Source organism: Podarcis tiliguerta (genome assembly GCF_965153285.1).
Source record: "Podarcis tiliguerta genome assembly, chromosome: 11".
NCBI lineage: Eukaryota > Metazoa > Chordata > Lepidosauria > Squamata > Lacertidae > Podarcis > Podarcis tiliguerta.
The window spans coordinates 16,874,351-16,894,319 of NC_139544.1; the positions used below are offsets into that span (position 1 = coordinate 16,874,351).

Here is a 19,969-nt window from a genome sequence, read left to right on the forward strand (position 1 = left end):
ACAAAGCATGTGACAGGACCAGGAGGTGGAAAGATAGCTGAGTAGGATGGTCCTTTGATTTCTTCCTTTGTCTGTTCTCGGTATCAAATGATTAAAAGATAGGGAGTGCAATTTCAAAGTCTGAACACCAAGTTCTCAGGAAAGTCAATATATTTTCTTGCTGCAGGCTGTTCCAGAGAAAAGCATGAGGAAAGGAAATGAGAAACGGCTGATTGGCTGACAATGAAAGCTCAAGCCTTTGCTCTCTGCTAGCCTGCCCTGGATTTCAAAAGGTAAATAATGTTTTTTTAAAAAACTGGAGGTGGGGGGAATTGACTTCAGCCAGCTGCTCTGCATCACAATATAGAGGTTGTCTGTGACAGATTTTGTTGGAGTTTACAATTATTTTAACAAAAGGACAGAAACATGTATATTTATATTGTTTCCATTGGTGCAGAGAATGGACTTTCATTTCCTTTATAAAGAAAGTCAATTGAGCATGACACTAATATATTGTTCCAAGGAAAGTTAACTCAACTAAACAGGAGACTTGGTAGGAAATTTAAAATGAGAAGCAATTTCTGTTATCACTTTTAATGAATGCCATTAAGTGATAACCAAAAAAGAAAGAGATAAAAAAGATTGCTAAGAAAACATTCCTTCTATTCCTCTAAATTATCATGACACCACAATCTGCAGCTATAAAGTTAATTTCCTCAATAATTACATTCTGTTTAAGAATGTGAGTGCTTAAAAGACCCAGAAATGGACAAATGGGCTTCTTATAACTATTGCTGAAAACTCAACTATCTTTGCCATTTCCTCCGTTTTACTATCCATTAAAAAAAAAGCATAATCAAAGGATCTATAAAAGCATCATGAAAAAAATAATATGCCAAGTATATCAGAGCTTCAGCCAAATATCAATGGACAGTGTTCTACTTGGAAACCCAAATTCAGTTAACTGGAAGGCATAATTGATTTGCACACACACTCATTCATGCACACACTCCATCACAACTGTGTTTCCCCTAGCCTGACAAACAGCTGTGTGATGGTCTGTGGGGAGCATGATTAAGATGTCGATGATGGTGCATGGAGGGTGACCCTCTTCAGCTCCATCATCCCCATTACAATTGTGATATGTCAGGTAGTGAGCTGAGTAGATTGTCTTCTCAGTGTACTCTTAGAGATCACAAAGCAGAAACTGGAAACAGCTGGGCCAGTACTGGCTAGGTTACAACTGTCAACACAGAGCACAACTGATAGCGCAGGGACTGTTTGACTGTTTCTCTAGATTCCAAAGTTTCAATTTTGCCTTAGAGGCCTAGGGCAGAACTGGCCTCTTAGGGCAAGTCTGATTACAAATGTATATCAGCTTTCGTTAGGCAAAGGAAGTAATCCCCATGTTTATTGAGCAGAATGAGGCTTCTAAGAAGTAGGATCTAGAGGTGGGAGCCTGTGGTCCTCCAGATGTTATTGGTCTACAGCTTCCAACATCGCTGGCCATTGGCCATGCCGGCTTGGGCTGATGGAAGTCAGAGTCCAACAAGGACGTTTTAACCATTCAGGAAAAGAAAGCATCACCTGCCTTTTATGACGGTTGATATTCTGGATTTTATTATTATGGGATTTCATGGTGTTTGCTCATTTTGCAATTTTATGGGATGTATTTCCACCTCGCAATCACATGGTGAAGAACAGGCTATACCTGTGTTAAATAAGTATGGAAACCACTGAATCCCCACTCCTGATATACATGCTCTGTCTCCACTCAGATATAATCTAATTAAGCCCCAGGGCATCCCTACAGAACTGGCTTTTCAGACTCCTAAAGAAGTCAAGGACATGCTACAGAAAGCGCTGTGAAACCCACTCTAAAGACAACACAGTAAATGTTCTGCCATCATCCATAAAGCAATGTATTCAGTCAATTCCAGTGAATTTCCTCCATGGGTTAGAAATACTTTATTCTAATTAGAGATGCTGTCCCGCAACCTGGCCATGCTAGCTGGGGCTCTTGGGGGTTTCATTCCAAAACCTCTGATGAACACCAGCTTGGGGAAAGTTGGTCTATTTCGATGCATTGTATAATCATCTCACTAACGACTTAAGCTCTTCATTCCTATGATAAAAAAAATGAAAGCCTTTATAACAAGAAAGTGTCAGTAGAAGACAGGCAGGTCTGCTTCTGCTGAAATCAGGCACAGAACAATAAATAATGGGTCGTATAGCAGATGATGGGTCCTTGGCCAGGTGAAGGGTCCCAGGACTGTAGCAGAAGAGCTGAGAGTGGGGTGGGAGAGAGCAGGCCACAGGAACTGAGTATAAAGCATATACGGAACATAAAGTGAATTGCTTAATGACACAGAAAATCCTGTCTAATTATCTTCCAGGAAACCTTAATACACTAATGATAAGGGCCAGGCTCAGCACCATCTTTTACATGCTGGCATACTACTGATTCATTGTCTTGAGATTATCAAGCACAGATCATTTGAATATGATTCCTATTCTCTCTCAAATTGAGGTTTTCTACGTGCATAGTACATCTGTTTCATACCAAATTGGTTCTGTGCATAGTGGTTTGGACAGTCGAGGTATTCCTTCCAAGCTAAGCGCTTTGGATTTGTATCCAAAAGTTTGCAAGCTGCTCACAATGCACATTGGGGCTGTCTGTTGCATTCTGTCTGCCAAACTCAAATGAATGCTTATCAGCTTATATGTGGTCTTAAGCAGAGTTTTCTCTGGGAAGAGGCTGATTATTCACTTATCTATTTATCTGTTTGAAATCTGAGCCAATCAATATATAAATAGCAAGATCTGCTGCCTTTTAGATTTTGGTCACTATCCATTTCCTATTCAAGTCGACAGCAGCACGGTATTTTAATGTATTTTATTTATTCGTTGTTTTGATTCATTAACTACTATCATGCCTCTCTATGACAAAATATTAGAACAAAATTGACATAATGTGATCCATTTTGCCGATCCCAGAAACAAGTTTGGCCACACCATTCTGAAATAATTGAAGTTTCAGGACAATTTTGAAGAGGCTGCAATGGGATACAGTGGAACACAGCCTAGAAGTGACTAGGACTAGATCTGATTTTTCCAGAAAAGCGTGCAGTTGGAAAATCAGAAAGGAATGGTAAAAGGCTCTCTAAGCCACTGCTATCACTTGCACATTCATAGGCAGGGATGGGTCCAAGAATACCCAGAAGGTTGACACTGGTTTCTTCAGTAGATGTGTACCCTAGCTAAAACCACTTTCAAAATGTAGTAAAAGAAAAAAACGGTGAAGGACCTCTGGACGGTTAAGTCCAGTCAAAGGCGACTATGGGGTTGCGGTGCTCATTTCACTTTTAGGCCAAGGAAGTTGGTGTTTGTCCACAGACACTTTCCAGGTCATGTGGAAAGCATGACTAAACAGCTTCTGGCACAACGGGACACTGTGATGGAAACCAGAGTGCACGGAAATGCCGTTGACCTTCCTGCCACAGCTGTACCTATTTATCTACTTTCACTGGCGTGCTTTCGAACTGCTAGGTTGGCAGGAGCAGGACAGAGCAATGGGAGCTTACTTCGGGGTTTAGACCACAGCACCACCCGTGTCCCTATTTTCAAAATGTACCACCGCCACACAACATCACTTCCATCACCCTCATGAATTCACAGAACTTCTAAGTTTAGAATCTCCTCTGCATCCCCAGAAGATGGGAATGAGAAATAGCATATGAATGGCCTTAAAAAATGACCCTGGACTGTAACTTTTCTCTTTTATTTGAAGGTGTAAGTACTGATGGGCAAACTCCCTTGACTCAATTCAGAATAAGCTCAGTACATGCAAGCTTTTATTTGGATATAGCTTTGATGCTCTCCCTGAGTTCTACCTAGGTTTGTAATGTTGCTGCATCAGCATATATAGATCCCCATGAGCATTGCAGTTCTGCCACACATGAAAAGAAAGCAGTTGTAGTTCATCTCCATTTGCCCTGCACCTCTCACACCAACCATAACAGAGAGCCAATGAACTGCTGCCCCCAAGCAGATGGTCTGGCAATGTCATTTTTAGCATTCCATGATAATTCACAGACATGGTAGCATATTTAATGCACATCTGGTTTGGCCCACACCTTGTTGGCTGAATTGCCCACCCCACGTTGGACCACTGCTAGCCACTCGGTATGCTATTTAGAAGTAGGTTAGCTCTGTTATCTCAGCCACCACCCTAACAATTTCTGTTGAAGCCACCCAACGCTGACCTTGAGACAGGGCATTTACACAGTCCATCTCTATTTTTCATTCACGTTCCCAGGAAAGCTTTATGAGCATGCAGTTCAATGGCACTTTGCTGAGTGAGCTTCTAATTCTATTAAGTGCCCCACATGGACCACTCATATTGACTCATTAATAAAACCATATCATAACTGAATGTTTAGCAACAACGACCGTCGGCAAAGCATCTTCTTCTATTCCTCAAAATGTCATCAAAACCCTTGTTAGGAAACAAACTCATTTTCAGGCTCAACAGCTATTTACAGTGTTTCAAGCACTGATGATAGCTTGTCTGGCTGGTTTAACAGAGTTCCTGATATAACAGAACCTGACACTGTTTACTTCAGCCTATTATGCCTGCTGCATTCTCTGAATGCTTCAGTGGAACAGAAAAATCGAAAGAGGGCTATTCTTTGTAATGCCAGCTGCTTTTTTGTTTTTGTTTTTAAGGAAATCAATTGTTGCTAGAGCTCAAAATGTTCTCCGCAGATCCAGAGTGACCTACTGCTTTTGATGCCGACGATAAAAGAATGTTACCTGCATTTTCGCAGTTGCAAAACATCTTAAAGAACGCTGAAAATCCTAGCCTGGTTTCATTTTAGCTTGTATTCCATTTGGTATCCACTAGAACTGACGCTGTCACTAAATGGAACAAGTTCCATGGGCAAATATGTGGCGTGGAGGAGGGGAGAGGCAAAACAAAAGATTTCTTTGTGTGTTTGCAACATATTGCTTCATTATAAATTGGCAGGGCCCTTTTATGACTGAAATAATTAGTTGTGTTTAGTATTTATAGCTGGTTATCATGATGCTTTCTGTACTGCTAATTAATTTTATGGCCAGCATGCTTCAAATGCAATTAGTTAGGTATGGCAATGATCATAATATTTTACATATTCAGGGCAACATTTTGCCCATGTACTGTGAAACTTGCTGGTAAACTGCATGTCAGATTCACTTAACGTCTTATTTTTACCGTGAATGCTCGCATAGGGCAGTGTGCAGGCTAACAATGTAATCTAGGTGATTGCAGTTGTTGACTATTTTAAATGATAAAACAGATCCAGAAAGCAGGCCCTGAGAGCAAGGGTCATAGTGCCCATATATATATTTAAAACTGCAGGGCAATACCTGCGTATCTCTGGGCTGCAAACATGATATCTATACTGTATTATATGGAAAAATGTAGGATATTTATCAAACAGTTGATAAATACTTGCATTTTACCATGGACCTAACTGGACATCACACACAAATATATGTAATGAAAGCTCAATACCATTTTACTATGATTATGCTTTAGAAAAGAAAAGAAAAGAAAAAGATTTGAGAGTGGGTGAATTTGAGCAGAGCAGTAGTCAGGAACTCTCTTCCCTTCTTGTCATTTTCCATCCCATCATGGATATGGTCCTATTCTCTCTGTCTGCTTTGAAGGTGGATAACTTCCTGGTAAGAAGGGCTGGGGTTCAACCTCTCTATAGGATTTCTGTCATGGTGGCATGTCCAGTGGTTGAAGGGGCTGACTTGTTCTGCAAGTGACCCATTGTTCAGCCTGAGGTCCAGCTCCGAGGGTCTTCTGCTGGTTCCCTTACTGCAAGAAGTGAAGTTACAGTGCTGCCTTGCAAGACGAAATTAATTCGTTCCGCGAGTTTTTTCGTAGAGCAAGTTTTTTCGTCTTGTGAAGCACCACAGCGGGGAGGGGTGGGGAGAAGCAGAGCAGCTACCGCAGCCGGTCCTTGGACTCACCCGCGCCTTGTGGACACCATGTCACGCGGCTGCTGGAGGGCAGTGGGGCTCAGGAGCACGACTCCGGCTGCAACGCTGGCTGCTGGCGGCAACAGCTCCTGAGGGGAGTGCGCGAGGGCGGTGGGCAGCGGCGCAAGGCAGCCGGAAGGTTGGAAGGTCGGCCGGAAGGTGGGAGGGAGCCGGAGGAGCCATCAGCAGGAAGGTGGGAGGGAGTCGGAGGAGCGGGGAAGCGAGCGTGCGACCGCCGCCATGACAGGAGAGGCAGGGCTTTTTCGTCTAGCGAAGCAAGGCCTTAGAAAAATCCGTCTTGCGAAGCACCTCAGAAAACGAAAAACCCTTTCGCCTAGCGGGTTTTTCGTCTTCCGAGGCATTCGTCTTGCGGGGTACCACTGTACAGAGAACCAGGCAGAGGGCCTTCTTGGTAGTGGCGCCCGCCCTGTGGAATGCCCTCTCATCAGATGTCAAGGAAATAAACAAGTGTCTGGCTTTTAGAAGACATCTGAAGGCAGCCCTGTTTAGGGACGTTTTTAATGTTTGATGTTTTATCGCATTTTTAATATTGTGTTGGAAGCTGCCCAGAGTGCTGGGGAAACCCAGCCAGATGAGCGGGATATAAATTCTTCTTCTTCTTCTTCTTCTTCTTCTTCTTCTTCTTCTTCTTCTTCTTCTTCTTCTTCGTCTTCTTCTTCTTCTTCTGTTGCTGCAGGCACCTTTTGCTAGTCTGCTTACATTCCACCTATTGCTTTCCGACTTTATGGGAGACTTTGTTGTGTCAGGCAGAAGTGGCTAGCCAGGTGGGGTGGAACTGTTATGATAGCTTCCTTGCAGGTTGGTTGCTAATGCTTACCAAGAGGGAGAGGTGAAGGTGGCAGGGAGGCTGGTGCGGTGCAAACATGCCAGCAGGAGCACAGGATTGGCTCGGCTGCTGCTCTGTTTGTACCGCATCAACCTCTCTGTCACCTTGTCCCTTCCCCTCTGATGTAGATATTAATATTGTGCAGTTTGAAGTGACTGGAAGCATAAGAATTGGCTCCTTTTGGGAAGAAATCATTGTGCAGGCCCATAAGAATATTATTCAAACTTTGACTTGCAGAACTTTTGTTAAAAAACAGAACACAAGCATTAAAGATACATCCCAAAATATAATGTCTTTTGCTGTTCAGCACAGTCTCTGCATCTTAGAAAATATGAAATAATCCAAACAGACCTTTAAGCAAAGGTCTCTCTCTCTTTAACAGCATCCATTTTCCTGGAGCTATTTTCCTCACAAGCTTCATTTACATCTTCACTCCATGGAGTTTGGGAGACAAAAGACTAAAGGCAGCTCCCTTTCAAAATGGAAATTTGCAACTCAATGCCTCCATCGCATGATCAAAGGTTCACTCTAAGCACAGAGTAGAAAAACAATCAACAGGTAAGCATTAACTAGCTACAATTCAGAGAGAGCTCTTGCTTTTAATATGGTCTCATGGAAAATCCCCATGTTAAACCATTTCTCCAGTGCACATTTAGCTAATATCCATTTTTAAACCTTCATTAATACACAGAAACTTTCCATTTCTGTGTCAATTAAATCTATTATACTTAACACCCTCTTCCTCCTAGTAAGCAACAACCAGGCAGATCCTTCCCACCTGACAAGTGGCTTCTCGTGACAAAGTAGCCACTGATCCAAGCCTCGCACATGTGTTATGGCCACTTCAAATTGATCTGTGCACTTCATGAACATTAGATTTGTGTGTTTTGACATTAGTACGTATATTTACTTTCTTAACACTGCTTGAAAAATATGCCTTATTCAGTTTTATTTTGGTGACTCGGTATCTGGTGGTTCAATATTTTGGTAGTTCCAGGAATGTGCAGGATTAGCTCCACTCATCTGCTTCAACTGTGCTTTCCTTCCCACAATGGAAACTTTTGCACAATGAACCAGCTCCCTCAACCAATTGTGAGCCAAGTTCTGTTGCAATGCAGAGCATGATGTCATCTGAGGGAATAGCAAACTCTACACCTTTGTGTCTTCTGCGGTGAACACCTGAAGAGGACTCTAATCAGCTCCAGTTGTGTCACCAAAAGCAATATCTGTGTGTATGAAAGGTTTAGCAAAACTTCACACACATCGACTGATTGACTGACCACTGAGTAAATGGTACCAAATCCAACAAGAATTTGGAATTTCCATGACATTCCAAGAATTTGGTATATCCCTTCTAACTCTACAATTCTACGAGTCTATGATAAAAAATGTGGCAGGCGAGTGGAAATCTGGCAAAAGTGGTTCAAGCTGCAATTAACACAGATCACCTTGTTGTTCAGTTGTCCTTCATGATGTGTTTCCTGATCAAAATTTACACTTATCACTCGTGTGTGTTGATTACAAGACATTTCTAGCCTTGCCTAACAATACAAAGAACGGAATAGTAGGAAGCCTTAAGGTAGGAAACTCTATCACCCCCGGCAATTACTGTGTCTAACTGGTAACTTGCAGCCTTATCCTGCAAAATGCCATCACTGGAACAAAGCCTGTCAGAGACCAGACTGAATACATTAAAAAGCTTTGATTAACGTGTCCCTAGGGTGTGTGCTGAGGAAACTTTCCCTCCCTTTTTTACACCAAAAGGCAGCCTATTGCAAGCACTTCTCTGAATTCCTCTCCAGAAATACTCTTGTGTTTTAATCCAGATCGCTGTTTAAATTTAAAAAAGGGAAAGGAAGACGCAATGACTTTGCGTGACCTAAATATGAGCCACTTTTGATTCATTGTGCGATTTATCAACTGCATGCAGATTGAGTGTTCAGAGAAGCAACAATTAACCTTACTGCGTGTTAGCTAATATTAATTATATATCTCCAGCGCTTTCCTGTACAAGCGTTCAGGTGCCCCAAGAAAAGAGGTCATTCTTAATGTGCTCGTTTTGGCAGATGAGAAGCTTTGTACTTGCCCTCTTCTTGAAAACAAATTTGTTTGTGTTTGGCAAGCATAACATTGGCCGTATTGGCTTTCCTTAGCGGTTGCTGACACTGATGTGAAAATATATATTGCAGTCCTTTTAAGTAGAAAACGCAAAAGCTTCCTCTCACCAGGCCAGGCTTCAGATTTCAAAAGGGCAAGAAGTTGTCCTGAACTCACCCAATTATTTTTCCATCAAACGCTGGGGAAAATAACATGTATCTATTGTGCCTGAGATTATCCTCTTCTCTCCCCCCCCCCCCTTTCCCTTTACGTTAGCCCTCTAAGACAAAATACTGAACGGTCTGGTATCAGGGCCAGCAGGGAATACATTAGAAACACAAAATGGATTTCCTTATGCTCCATTAAAGTAGGTATTTAGAAATACCTGCAGGTATCAAGAAGCACTTACTAGAAGTCAGGTTATTGTGTTGTGCAATAATTTTCCATAAAAAAAAGAAAAGAAAAGGGAGCTACAGAATGGATGTGCGTGTGGGAAATGGAATTGTCATCCCTTTGAATCCACAGCGATGCTCACTTATCATTTTTTATTATTTGATACATGTTACTAACAAATGCCCTTGCCTGCAGGACAGATTGCCATCACTGAGAGCTGCATTACATATTACATATTTGCATACAAGGCTCTTTTCCGCAAAGCTGGGAAAGGGCCCTGCACAGGGGGAAAGCACACGTCATCTTATAAGCAGATGACAGATTTGTGCTTATTTTGCTATGAAGACTGGAGCTAGACTGAAGCCACTTGCACCCAAAAGCTTCCTGACCAGATTACTTGTGTTATATTTTATATGTGATGAATGACACTTTTTGCTTGGGCAGAGATGACCACTGTGCCCTTTCTCAGCTGGTCCTGGGGAAAATCTACTGGTTTTCCCAGTAGTGATGTATGGAAGTGAAAGCTGGACCATAAAGAAGGCTGATCACCGAAGAATTGATGCTTTTGAATAATGGTGCTGGAGGAGACTCTTGAGAGCCCTATGGACTGCAAGAAGATCAAACCTCTCCATTCTTAAGGGAATCAGCCCTGAGCGCTCACTGGAAGGACAGATCCTGATACTGAGGCTCCAATACTTTGGCCAGCTATTGAGAAGAGAAGAGTCCCTGGAAAAGACCCTGATGTTGGGAAAGACTGAGGGCACAAGGAGAAGGGGACGACAGAGGACGAGATGGTTGGACAGTGTTCTCGAAGCTACAAACATGAGTCTGACCAAACTGCGAGAGGCAGTGGAAGACAGGAGTGCCTGGCGTGCTCTGGTCCATGGGGTTATGAAGAGTCGGACACGACTAAATGACTAAACAACAACAACAAACCACCACCAATAGAGGACCAATGCCACTGGTGTTTTATGACTGTGAGAAAAAGATTACATATGTGATACCTGAGTGTGAAAGGGAAACAGTGATTTGTCCTGTTTTTGCCTAATGCTACAGGATCCCTTATTGACTTTGCAGAATGACCACCCAAGTCCAGTTGACAAAAGGTTTTCCTATGCAGGGCAATTCGGGTTACAAACACTCTTTCATTGCCTCTATTACCTGCTTTCAGCAGGTGTAATGCTTTCTTGCCTGATCTCACTCAATTCTTTAGAAGTCTGCCTGTGTGTACGCCTTTTTTGTTTCAACCCAGATGCCAGTTTCCATTGAAGTATTATTTTTTTAAACATACGCACACACACACACACATACCACCACCACCAAGCTATCTGCAGTACAGCTGATAGAGGAGGGAGCTCATCTTTGTAGTTTTAAAAAGATTGTCTTAAAGGCAGAGGGATTTGTCAAAAGCATTAATGACCCCACTTAGATCTTTAAGACAGTTCACGATGTAGTTGTTTTTCTTTCAATGGTTCCTTCAGAAAGGCATTCAGAGCAAAGGCAGTAGAAAAAAGGCGAAAAGTACACGAGAGACAATGTGGGTTGAAATATATACATCTGCTCAATTATAATTAAAACAAAAACAAGCGAGGAGCTGTCCTTTGTTGAAGCACTGTTGGCCAAGCATCTGGGCTTTGCATTTATACATAATTAAGCTTTAGACAGCTGCAGGTTTTTGCAGTGCAACAGGGCACGGGCTATCATAATACATGGCAAGATGCATATCAATTGGGCTGCTTATAAATTCACACGGAGCGTTTGATTAGAAAAGAGAATGGCATAAAAAATGATTTATCATGTCAGTGAATGTTTCTATAGGATTGATGGAGGACAATGAAAACAATCTTCTTTCTTCCTAAAGATTTTTGACATAACACCAGGAGTGCATTTTTATTTTAAGCCCAGAATGTGTTTGTGTGAATAAAAAAACCGAACCCATAAAACATTGAAAAACTTCTAGTCAATGTGGTAAAACTGAACTAGCAAAAATTGACTGCCTCCAACCCCAAGCAGCTGCTAAAATATATCTACTGGGCATAACACCACATGTGGATTGTTGGGTTGAGATTACTAAGGATTCAACAAAGATGAAAATATATCACCAGTGCTGTTTTTTAGGGCTTGGTTTTTGCCCAGCACTCCCTTATTGGATTCTTTTGTCTGTTACAAATAATGATTGGCAGGAAAGCGAATGTCACGGAAAGCTCAGAGGAAACATTGTCCAGGAAGCTAGACAAAAACTTTATTGTCTATAATAGGAGCAGAACATCAACAAGAAACTGTGGACTAAATCCAGTGCCACCTATTGAGTAAAATATATAATTACTCTGCCCACACAGCCAAGAAAAACTGCACAAGGGAATGCCAGCCACTAGCAACACTCTGTTAATCCCAGTTCCAGCTGTGATGATGTGAAAATTTATTAATATGTTGTAAATATCAGTTTGTGTTTTTAAAACATATATTTCCTCTTTACCTGTATGTAGGCATATATGTTAGATCCATCGGCAACTTGGAGATTTTCCTGGGTACCTCATCACAATATTACAATTTGTACGTAATTTCTTCCCCATAATCTGAGGAAAGTCTTTAATAAACGTTGCTGCACATGCTCCTGATTTTTGTATGAGATAAAATCATACCACACTATATAAATATCACATATTTTAGCTATTTGGTAAGTCAATTTTTATGCCCTAGGTATTGGCCACAGCAGGATTTATTTATTTATTTATTTAAAGTTTTGTTTTCCTTTAGGGTAATTGGGCTTTCAGAATTGTGATATGCAGGCTCCTTGTATTCGCTTCTGGCTATATATTTTATATGATAATGCATACATATAAGGGCACATTTTATATGCCATTCAGAGAATCCTGCTGCATGAAGAATGGAAATGTCTAACTTTCTGAATATATGAGCTGCTGTTTTTTAAAGCATGGGTAGTTCTTACAAGTTACGGTAGTTGTGGTCCTTGTGGCTATCTTTCATTTTCAGTATCGTGAATTCATCATTACATGTAAAAGAAGACTGCCATGATTTTATCTTTGTTTTCCTATTTAGCTAACTTTCCTCCCTACTGCCATAGAGGATGATCTCTAATGAAAGGCAAGTAATTAAAAGGATAATCCATACAGCCACAGCAGCACTAGGGTGAAGTTCAGGTTAATTGTACTTGCAGACGTGATAATTAGTTTATCAATTTTGCTATGTTGGTCAAGCTTAACGTCCCATTTGCTTCATCTTGGTTTCTTTTGTCCAAGATTTGCGAAAGTGGACAGTTGTCAATGAAAAAAAATTAAGTCAGTTTGGTTGATATCCACAGCTTTCAAAAAAATCATTTTTTCATAATTTCTTGAATAAGCAAAACTTTTTCTTTAATTCCTCTTCCTCCTCCTCCTCCTCCTCCTTCTTGTTAGCAACATTTCATTAGCAACATTTGAGTGTTTGGAGTACATGGCTTTAGTGCATGGCTAGGCAAATGAAGGCAAACTAAGGCCCGAGGGCAGGATCCAGCCCAATCGCCTTCTAAATCCGGCCTGGGAATGTGTTTTTACATGAGTAGAATGTGTGCTTTTATTTCAAATGCATCTTTGGGTTATTTGTGGGGCATAGGAATTTGTTCATCCCCCCCCCCCCAAAATATAGTCTGGCCCCCCACAAGGTCTGAGGGACAGTGGATCGGCCCCCTGCTGAAAAAGTTTGCTGGCCCCTGCTCTTTCTTTCTGACTCTGAACCACTCTATAAAATAAAGCTTCATGTTCTTCCATTCATTACAATGGAGAATCTAAAATAGCTATAACTCCCCCCCCCTTTTTTTTGGCCAAAGGGGATGAAATGAACAGGTATAGGTGTCCCTCCAGGACGCGGGTGGTGCTGTGGGTAAAAGCCTCAGCGCCTAGGGCTTGCCGATCGAAAGGTCGGCGGTTTGAATCCCCGCGGCGGGGTGCGCTCCCGTTGCTCGGTCCCAGCGCCTGCCAACCTAGCAGTTCGAAAGCACCTCCGGGTGCAAGTAGATAAATAGGGACCGCTTACTGGCGGGAAGGTAAACGGCGTTTCCATGTGCTGCGCTGGCTCGCCAGATGCGGCTTTGTCACGCTGGCCACGTGACCCAGAAGTGTCTCCGGACAGCGCTGGCCCCCGGCCTCTTAAGTGAGATGGGCGCACAACCCTAGAGTCTGTCAAGACTGGCCCGTACGGGCAGGGGTACCTTTACCTTTACCTTTACCTTTACGTGTCCCTCCAGAGTGGAATAAGCCTGCCAAATTGTAGAGAAATATGTCCATCTGTGGCATTTTGTGGGGGAAGTAAAGGGATTCATTTGCTTACATAATTCCTGTGATGGGGCGGGTGTTGTCTCTTTCTTTAAAATCATTCAAGGCAGTTGATTGGCATGCATTCTTGGTTCTGTGTTTTTTTTAAAAAAACCTGTATTACTTTAGAAATAAACAGAAGTTATTTGTACACCAGAGAAAGATGCTGGAAAGCTGTTGCAGAGTTCAAAAGCTAACCAGTTGACTTTGGCACTTGATTTGGGGAAATAGTTTGTTTAAACTATGGTTTCAGATCTGGAACTACTGTTTGATCCTGGCTTCTCAAAAACTATAGTATTAACAAACCACAGTCTCCCCATGTTTGAATATCATGCAGCACTGTGGTTAGTTTAAAATCAAAAGTGGGAGACACAAATCTTCATTTGCATGTAAAAGAGGAAGAGAGAATAGTGTGGAAAGCTGAAGGCAGATCTCACTTTCACAGAAGGAAGTTATGGTTTATCATTACAACTGTCACAGGTACATCCAGAAGTCAAGGAGGAATCCGTGAAATTGAAGTAAACTCTTCCTGTTTGTGGGGGCAAATGCTTCAAGGGGTGGAAGAAGAAAATCGAAAAACCTCACAGGAAATGTAACAGCCATATTCTGAAGAGGCAACTCTCGCTCTTGATTTAATACACCAACAACTAAACTAATGATTCAAAGGGATGCTATTGCACTAAAGAATGTGAGAGAGATTGCAACCTAAATAAATACTGAGAATGTTGTGTGTGTGTATTTTGAGGGGGGTGTTTGTCTTTCATGACAATTGCCAATTCATTAGTCCTAATTTATGCATGCTGCAAATAGAGATAACAAGCCAATCACTGTTTCCTTCACTATTTTTATTTTTATTTTGCTATGGAAATTGATTTGCAAACCTCTTTTCACATCAGCCCCCTTGGGTATGTCACTACCAGGGCTTTTTTATTATTATCTGGAACTTGCTGGAACTCAGTTCCAGAACCTCTCAGGTGGGCACCATTGCCATTGTAAGAGAGAAAGGGAGACTTACATGGTGAGTTCCCGCACCTCTTTTCCTAGAAAAATACAACTGGTCACTACTAGTTCAAATGGGGCGCTGCCAGGTATCTTGTTGAAGATCACTCAGCAAATCCTTAACTGGACTTGGGTTCAAATCTAGACCTCCAATGTCCATCACTTTACTACGTTCGTCACCACCCTGCCTATATAAGCCTCATACCCTTTCTTGAGCGGTTATTCACATGAAAGTTTCGCCTTTGATTTACAGAATGATACAATGGGCAGGATTTATACCGGTGTCTACTCACAAGCTGAAATAGAGAAACCGAGCACCTGGGAGCAATCCTACATACCACATCTCTCTCGCTTGTATAAATGTGAATAAATCTGTCGGTATGATGAGCGCCACAGTAGCGACTTAGGGAAGCTGTCCAATGGAGAAAAAAAATACATGGAAAATGGTCTTCAGTGTCTTCTCTAGTTCAGCATTTCATATTCCCCATTTGCTCCTTTCAATTACATTTAAGTCTTCCATTTTGTTGCTTAAATGTTTAACTCTAACTCTAAAAGATGGCAACATGTCCAGATCTTTAGTAATAGAGTAGGATAAAGATTTGGATATATGAAATTGAATTTAGATAGCCTTGATTACTCATTTTGAAGGCATGGCCCACTAAATGAGTGCCATCATTTCTACCACATTTCCTGCGTGGATTCAGCATGGAGTCAACATATAGGGTTGGATCTGGACTTCATCTTCTGTCCATGAAAGGCTTTTTAATCCAGAGGAGAGGTTCTGCTGGTGAAGAGAGGGAGGTAACCTTTGTCAAGACCCTCCCCAACCTCAGTCCCATCCTGTAGGGTCCCCCCCAGCTGTCCAGAGTAGATTTCCAAGGAACTGCAGGGGGAAATAGAAAAATCCATATTCTCCTTTGGTTGGTGGAAGCTCCCCTCGAGCAGAACCTTCTTCTGGCAGTTCCCTCACTGTGAAAAGTGAAGCTACGGAGAACCAGGCAGAGGGCCTTCTTGGTAATGGCACCCACCTTGATGGTAGCTGCCATCCCATCAGATCTCAAGGAGATAAGTAACTATATAACCTTTAGAAGACATCTGAAGGCAGCCCTGTACAGGGAAGTCTTTTAATGTGAATGGTTTTATTATGTTTTTATATATGTTGGAAGGTGTCCAGAGTGGCTGGGGTAATGCAGTCAGATGGGTAGGATAGAAATAATAAAATTGTTGTTGTTAAGCCTGTGGTGGAGGTATAAAATATTTCGTTATAAACTGCCCTTCAGATAAAATCTCCATGGTGTCTAGCAAAATGTATTAAAACAATATACAGAGCTAGCGTAGCATAATGAATGAATGAGCACCCTGACTGTAGAACAGAGGGAACTGTCTTATACTAGATCTGGTTGTATGTTCATCTACCTCAGGGTTGTCTACTCAGACTCACCTTGGCTCTCCAGAGGCTTGGGAAAAGGTCTCACTATCACCTGTCCCCTCTGCCTTTATCATCTGGAGATGCTCAGAACTGAACCTGAGGCTTTCTAGCAGCTCTGCAACATAACCACTCTGGTTTGGGATTAAACTCCATTGCTGCTTAAGGTGGTAAGTGAAAATAAAAACAAAACATTGTCTCTCAGCCGGCACAGTATAATGAACGCAGAAACTTGTCCTGCTAAGCTGAATGTTCTGTCTGTGGTGGCAAATTGGCTCCTGCGTGTTTGACAACGTAAACATGCATTACAGATTGCTATGCTTAAAGAGGAATCACACCATCATTTGCTCAGAGCGATTTTCAAGGAACAGAAACTTCAGAGAATGCATGCTCATAAGTGCAGGAAGTCGCAAATAGCAGCATCCAGCATTTATTCACAACACCCCCCTCCATGAAAAACCCCACCACACCCAACTCTTTGCAAGCTGAACTAATATAATGTTCATTAGGAAAGATGAAATGATGCACAGAAAGACATTACAAACTATCATACAGATAATACCAAGGTCGCTGGTTTTAATGGCATGATAATGTTTTCATAAAATGTAATCTGCTTTCCTCAGAAATCCAGAGGTAAATGTTCCCATCTCTCAGTTCTTGTTTTTGGAATGGAATCGTTTGAGAAAACTAATAAGCTGAAACAAATGTAGATTCTGATTCATAGCCAGGGCTCAGTCTATTTCATCTAGTACATAAATAGAGATTCCAGGGCACATACAGAGCATGGCATGCAAAGTTGAATTAAAGCTAAGCTTGGTCCCATCTACAATAAAAGGTAAAAGGTAAAGGACCCCTGACAGTTAAGTCCAGTCGCAGACGACTCTGGGGTTGCGGCGCTCATCTCGCTTTACAGGCCGAGGGAGCCGGCGTTTGTCTGCAGACAGTTTTTCCGGGTCATGTGGCCAGCATGACTAAGCCGCTTCTGGCGCAACGGAACATAGAAACCAGAGCAGCGCACGGAAATGCTGTTTACCTTCTCGCCGGAGGGGTACCTATTTATCTACTTGGATTTTTTTGGTGTGCTTTCGAACTGCTAGGTTGGCAGGAGCAGGGATAGAGAAATGGGAGCTCACTCCGTCGCAGGGATTTGAACCACAGACCACTGCATCACCCGCGTCCCTATCTATATTTTAAACATAAACAAACCCAAACCAGTTGTTGTTGTCGTTTTTCTTCCCAGAGAGGAAGCACGCAATTTAGAAAGGCCAGAAAAAGCATGGAGAGGATAAGAAATCATCATTCCTCCTCACAGGAGAAAATAATAAAAGTTTAGACTCCATTGAATATCGGTGAAAATGATTTGTAATGGGCCTCAGGGCCAAAATGAGCACTGCATATACCCTCACAGCCTGAACAGCAGACTGTTTATATAAAAGAAATCAATACTATTATTAAAAAAGCAGCTGGTTGCAATAAAGGCAGTAAGAGATTGTAAGTCTAACTTTAGGAAGCAAAGTTTGGCTTGCAATGTAAAAAAAAAAAGAAAAATACTACAAAAGCTCAAATAGTTGGATTTTACAAATGTTCATGGTTCTGGTTTTTGCTGAGAGTCAACTTGTTAAACATTGTTAAAACAGAGTACCCTCATCAGTAAAATATTTAACCCCTTTCAGATGATTAAGCAAGAGATTAACCTAAAAATCCTGCACTATTGGCATTATTATTGCAATTAGACCTGCTCATGTCAGAATTCCATGTTTCTATTACATTTTTTTAAAGAATCAAAGTTAGTGAGATTAGTGTAAAAGAAATGCCCAAATTGAAGGTCATTAGTCCAATTAGACTTATACGCATCAATATTTTTTATGATTTGATCCAAAATGGCTACTTTTTAAAAATGCTACAGCTGAAAGCTTAGTGTCAGCTCAAGGCCACATGTCATCGAATAGATACAATGCTATAATATGCATCTGTTTGCTCAGCTCATTTATGTTCCAGTTGCTATTTTTAGAAATGCAAATTTGTGTCCTACAGCGTCCATGATAAGAAACCAACTAGAAGATTATAACACAGTGCGCATGCTACCCTTCCTTTCAGTAAGTAACTTAAACCAGAGCTGTTGATTCCCCCTCCTACAGCAGAGGGGCTGAACCATGTGGTTTTGCTGATCATGAAGTTTGGATCTCTTGTATAAGCTTACGAAACAGTACATTCATGCATGTATTATGCATTTATTCAAGCTGTGGTGTTTAAGTGATTGATTGGTTAGCTTAATCAACTAAAATCCTTTTGATCACCTACAAAGGTTACCCCAACCAACCAGACTGCAGATTTTACAGAATGTTAAATTATTTGATTGTTAATTATTTGAAAGCAAGAATGTACAAAAACTGTGCATGACAGCACTAACGTTTCTTTAGTAACACAGAGAGACTTACAACTTGATCATCCATACTTTACAAAAATGAATGTCTTTTACAAGGATTATATGGAACAAAGGATTGTATTTATGTTGCACTCAGAATTTTGCTGCTGTTAGGTGCTCAGGGTGTGTTATTCTTAGATTAATAACTTGCAGAAAACAGAATGTTCATAAATGTAAGATAAACTTAAAGTGATTATGTCTGCACACAGGGACCTGCGGTGTATTTTGAATTCTAAGGCCATTTTCTATGTATAATTAACATTTGCCTTTTGAGAGTGTTGACCAACTCCAGGTTTGTTCATATAAGGCAACTCTAAATTATCAGATGCCACTTTCCAGCCAAACATGTAAATTTCATGACAGAATATAACTTGTCATTGGCTGATGCAATAAAAGCTACATAGTGCAAACCTGTGTAAAATATTCAGAGCTTGAAGATAGCTTTCTAAAACGTTGACCTTCTTGTATAGACTACCTTCTCAAAACCACTTCATGCATGCAGATATAACTGCAAGTTCCATTTGGCTGCTTCAGTTGTAACCATGGGATCATGTCAGATTTTTAAAAAATATAGAGAGATAATAAATAATCATAAACATGATTTCCTTCAAAATCTTGGTGTTGCCCACCAACATTACACTTTACATTTTCATTTTATGGTCTTCCTCAGAGGTCCTACCCCCAAGTCTTTTATTATGGTCTTCCTCAGAGGTCCTACCTCCAAGTCTGTTTTCCTTGCGGAGTAAGGCATGTGGGACTTTTTTTCAGCTGGAACTCGCTGGAACTCAGTTTCGGCACCTCTCAGGTAGGCGCCATTGCCATTATAACAGAATGAGGGAGGCGTTCATGGTGAGTTCCGGCACCTCTTTTTCTAGAAAAATAGCACTGGAGGCATGTAGTGACTGGACATCAAGTGTTTTCTGTTAGAATGCCCTGGGTGAAAGCTTTGGAATTAAATTTTAAATTTGAATTAACTTTGCCAGAAAATTTTGCTTAACGAGACTTACATATGAGTAAACATTGTAGGCACATCCTAGCCATGGAGATGGACATTGCTGCATGATTCACTATGTGAACCTTAGAATTCTGTTTCCAGTCATTGTGGCAAAGTGTGCCCTCAGCAGCACTAGAACGATCTTGGGTTGGAAGTAACCAGTGTTGCTTTTCTAGAAAAAGAGGTGCCAGAACTCACCATGAATGCCTCCCTTGTTCTCATGGAATGGGAATGGCACCACCTGAGAGGTGGTGGAACTCACCTGAGAAGTACAGTGGTACCTCGGGCTACATACGCTTCAGGTTAAATACGCTTCAGGTTACAGACTCCGCTAACCCAGAAATAGTACCTTGGGTTATGAACCTTGCTTCAGGATGAGAACAGAAATTGAGCAGCAGCGGCGCGGCAGCAGCAGGAGGCCCCATTAGCTAAAGTGGTGCTTCAGGTTAAGAACAGTTTCAGGTTA

General features: G+C 41.5%; 1 long non-coding RNA gene across 1 annotated transcript; it reads left to right on the top strand.

The window, feature by feature from the left end:
• The first annotated feature begins 91 nt into the window (after positions 1–91).
• On the top strand, positions 92–14,295 carry LOC310660184. Its single transcript, XR_014503282.1, has 3 exons — positions 92–272; positions 7,242–7,417; positions 14,140–14,295. It is a non-coding gene; the product is annotated as an uncharacterized lncRNA (long non-coding RNA).
• Positions 14,296–19,969: the final 5,674 nt, after the last annotated feature.